Source organism: Lucilia sericata, unplaced genomic scaffold (genome assembly GCF_015586225.1).
Source record: "Lucilia sericata isolate MDLA Ls3-8-SP2 unplaced genomic scaffold, ASM1558622v1 Contig001004F_arrow, whole genome shotgun sequence".
In the NCBI taxonomy this organism is placed as follows: domain Eukaryota; kingdom Metazoa; phylum Arthropoda; class Insecta; order Diptera; family Calliphoridae; genus Lucilia; species Lucilia sericata.
This window is the reverse complement of record NW_023994986.1, coordinates 165,001-169,231: the sequence shown is the minus strand read 5'-3', so window position 1 is coordinate 169,231 and position 4,231 is coordinate 165,001. Positions and strand designations below refer to the sequence as shown.

Genomic DNA, 4,231 nt, shown 5'->3' with positions numbered 1-4,231 from the left:
GTTCCAGTTCACTTATAGTCCAGTTCAAGTTCAGGTCTAGTTTATTTCTAGTTCATCTCTAGTTTATTTCTAATTAAGTTCTATTTTAGATCAATTTTTCAATATTTTAAATAACTTTTTTTAATTTTAATTTACAAATCATACGTTAAATCTTTTTTAACATAAAAGAACCGTTAACTAATAAATCAAGTACTCAAGTAACAATAAACCCAATAACGACTACTTTAAAAGCCACATTGCCAAATTACTCCTTTTTGGCACATCACTATAAAAACCCCCTTTCAAACTAAAAGTAATCACTCGTTACTTGTCAAAAAAACGCCATTTTAAGAATTTTCTGAGAAAGTGAAGAAGTGTTTTCTGTCCTGTTCGTGACGGGTTAACGTGAATAATAATTTAACATAAAAATTACCAATAATTTAAACAAATAAAACGTTTTTACGTTACCAACAACAACAACCAATACGGAAACGTCTAAACGATTAATAAAATATAAAACAGAAAAGCAAGAAATTAGAAAATTGCATTCCAAGCCAACAACACATACAAAAGAAAAAATCAGAAGTAAAAAAGTAAGAAAATTGAGAAGAAGAAGATTCAGCGAATAAAAAAAGTAATTCTCATTGGATTTTTGCTTTTTATTACACTCACGCACCAGTAGCAAGTAAAAGACCAACAAACAGTGTGAATTGCAACAAACTCTCGTGTTAAGTAGTGCGAAAAAAAGAGATAACTATAGAGTGTTTACTAAGAGAACATATAGAGAATAGTTGAATTGCAAAAAATAGAAAAAAAAGAAATTTGAATTGTTTTTTTTAATATTACTGAATATATTTCTTTTTTCTTCTTTAAAAGAAAACTTTAGTTTTCTCTATAATAAAACATAGAAAAGAAAAAAACAATAATATATAAAAAAATATTATTGTGCATGTTGAGTGTGAAAAATTTTGCAAAAGGAAAAGTTTGCTATTACGTCCATTACAACAAAAAGATCAACGAACTTCCGAAAGTAAGAAAGATAAAGTAAAGGAAAACGAATAAAGAGGAGTTGAAGGAAAAGAGGTAAGTTTATTGTGTATTAAAATATTTTATTATTGTAATAATTAGGACATAGGATACTTTTTAGTGTTATTATTTTGTAAATATACAAGTTTTAATTAAAATTGTTTGATTTTTTGCTGCGGCCGGTGTTTTTTTGTGTGCATTTTATGCATTCAATAAAATGAGGGGCTGCCAGATATAATGTTTTTTATTGAAAGCTGCCAGACATTTTGTTATTGTTTATATTGGTATACGTTGCAGGGAAGGGCTTTTAAGGAAAGAATTATTTAAAGTTTGCCGAAATTGTTCAGGAACTTGTTAAAATCCTGATCCTTTTCTGTTATAAAAATATGTAATTCTCAAAAATAAATTAAAAAAAATATATATTATATTTTTCAAATGTAATTATAGAGCTCTATTAATAATTATTCGACATTGATTATCAATAGAAAGGTTTCTTTGTTACCTTACGATTGTATATACAATATGATCCATATCATTAACACATTTAGAGCCAGTGTCTTTTTTGCTTTCTATTATTTACAAAAGCCAGATAATTTAAAATATATCGATATACCTAAGGGCATTAATATCAAATGAAATTAAAATGAAATACATTTTACACTTGATTTACTTATGTTTGAGAGTTTTATCTCGTGTAGATTGCAGAAGTCATGCAAGTTTAAAAATTAATAGTTTCTAAAATATTTTATCAAATGCAATTGTACAGCTGGGTTACTAATTATTCGATATGGGTATCAACGGAAAGGACTTTGAAGAACCACGGAAATTTTTTTTATCATATATTTATACATATATAAATTTGAAAGTTTAACTACCTTATGCAAAAACGATTATTAAAGTTAACAATGGTTTACCACATACTTTTTCCATATAAAAGCCGATTTTAACAACCATTAAAAAAGTAAAAATATATATTATCCTAAAGTTAGATTATTATTGTATATATTGTTATATAAAAATCAAAAGACCCTAAATTACAAAAAAATCAAAATCTACTTTTTGATTGATTATGATTCACCGTATCATGTTCCTGCGAAATTTTAAACACTTACCATTAAAATAAATGCCCCAATAATAATATTTGTATTTAGAAGAAAAAGAATTATCGTGTGGTTGGTATTTTATTTTTTTATAATAGATGGATTAGAACGCATGATAAGTTCCCAACTTTGACTGATATTAATCAAAGAGAGACATGGGTAGTTGCATTGGAATGATTTAGCCAATATCTAAAATCTATAAGCTCTATATATCCGATATTGCTTCCTAATTGGGGGCAACTTCAGTTGACACAGATGACGTTGGGTTAACAATCGATGCAAAATCAGAGCGATCCCGATCGGAATGTAATATCTTAGCTATAATTATTATTTGAGGCTAATCTTTTCAATTTAAAAAAAAATATATACAAGTTTTTAAAATTATTCGGAATTCCGCTATTTTTGTAAAGTATCCTTAAAGATTTTGGTAGAGTGATAAAACTTTTAAAGAATTTCATTATAATACTAATGATTATAGGTGAATTATTGACGTTCAAGTTATTTTATGAAGTCGATGTATAAATTAGACCCGATTATAACCAAAATCGGTAGTAACACTTAGACTTATATAGAGCTAAGTTGTACAAGTTTTGTAGAGATACTAGCACATTTAATATAAGTTCTTGTTTATGGTAACAGTTTTATGAGTACTAAATGAAATAATGAACAGATTTCAATTACTTTTAGTAGGCTTCAACATTCTGTCGACTTTTCAAGTCTTTTTATGAAGGGGAATTTGTATGCGGACTAGAATCAAGTAACGCCCGATTATTACTAATATTGACAGTAACATTTAGACTTATATAAAACTATGTTGAGTTTTGTAGAGATACATGAACATTTAACATAATTATGAGCTCTAAAGTCTTCTTCGGGGCTAGTTGAAATAACGAACGTATTTCAACCACTATTAAATTAAAAGGCTTTAACCTTGCATCAATTAAGAGTATGTGCCAATTTTCATAAATTTTGAAAATTGCGAATTTTAGAGTGCGCAAAAGATAGTTTCACATGGACACACCGACTTCCGTCTTAATCGATTAAGAATGTGAATGAGATATTAACAATATTTCTTAGTATGTAATTCTGAACCATTTGGTATACTTTAAATTGGGTGTAGGACAAAAATATTTGGTTATTACAAACATTACTCCAAACGCATAATACTCTATAATATAGGGTGGCAAAATGTATAAAAATTGCACACCATTCAATTTGGAATAGACTGAATAAACGTTTTGGTTTATAACAATCCAAATACTGTTGAGGTTTTAAAGTTAAATTGAAGAACATTTGGAAATTTTAAGGGCATTTCTACTCAAAATTACAAACCAACATCTGGCATCACTATTGTACTTATTACTGTTATTGTTAATTTATTATAAAACGCTAAAATTTAATAAAATGTTTAAATTTCTTTGTTTTTTCATCTACAAAAAGAAAACATTCAATCTATTTTTAATTACGAATTGATTATTATTCCCTTAAATTTCCCTTATTATTACTTTGCTTTTTTTTTGTTATTTTTCTCACTGTTTCCCTTCAATCAACACCATCACGTATACAAGTTTGTTTTCTATAGTCTTATTACTCCCCCTCACTGTCATTAATGTTTTGTTATTATGTGTGTCATTGTACGTTAAAGGAGCAACGCTATATATATTAACTTAACGAATCATATCAAAAGTAACGAGTACGAGAAAACAAAAAACTGAAAACTGAACACAACTATTGACGAATGAACATCAACGACGAAATTTACCGACAACTAACGAATGTTTCTTTCACAGAGATATTTTACAAAACCGAAAAAAAGGCGAGTGTGTGCAGCAGCAAAAAATCGTGTTGGTGAATAATTTTTTACAAAATAACACTGAAAATTAATTAAAAAAATTTGAAATTTTACAAAAATCCTTTAAATTAAACGTGTTTCTAAAGCTGTTCGTAACGTGTGAGTGTGTGCAAAACGAAATAACTGCAAAAATTGAGTTTGAAAATTAAGTCCCAAAAAAAATTGTGAATGTTGCAAACAAGAAAATTTTTTTTTGCGCAAGAAAAAAATAGTTGAAACGTTAATATAAGAAAAAAATTATAAAAAGTTTAATCGAAAAGTGTTACGGGACCTT

The 4,231-nt window shown here is 27.3% G+C and overlaps 1 protein-coding gene across 2 annotated transcripts in view; it reads left to right on the top strand.

The window, feature by feature from the left end:
• Nucleotides 1–320: 320 nt before the first annotated feature.
• Nucleotides 321–4,231, top strand: part of LOC119609549 (probable serine/threonine-protein kinase DDB_G0282963) — a 20,686-nt gene continuing 16,775 nt past the window's right edge. Inside the window, exon 1 of one of the 2 annotated variants that reach the window (XM_037964382.1) lies at nucleotides 321–1,062. The gene's annotated coding sequence lies outside the window, so the exon portion shown is untranslated. Of the gene's footprint in view, nucleotides 1,063–3,888 lie in introns of those variants that run through there. The other variant, XM_037964383.1, reaches the window with a different exon arrangement.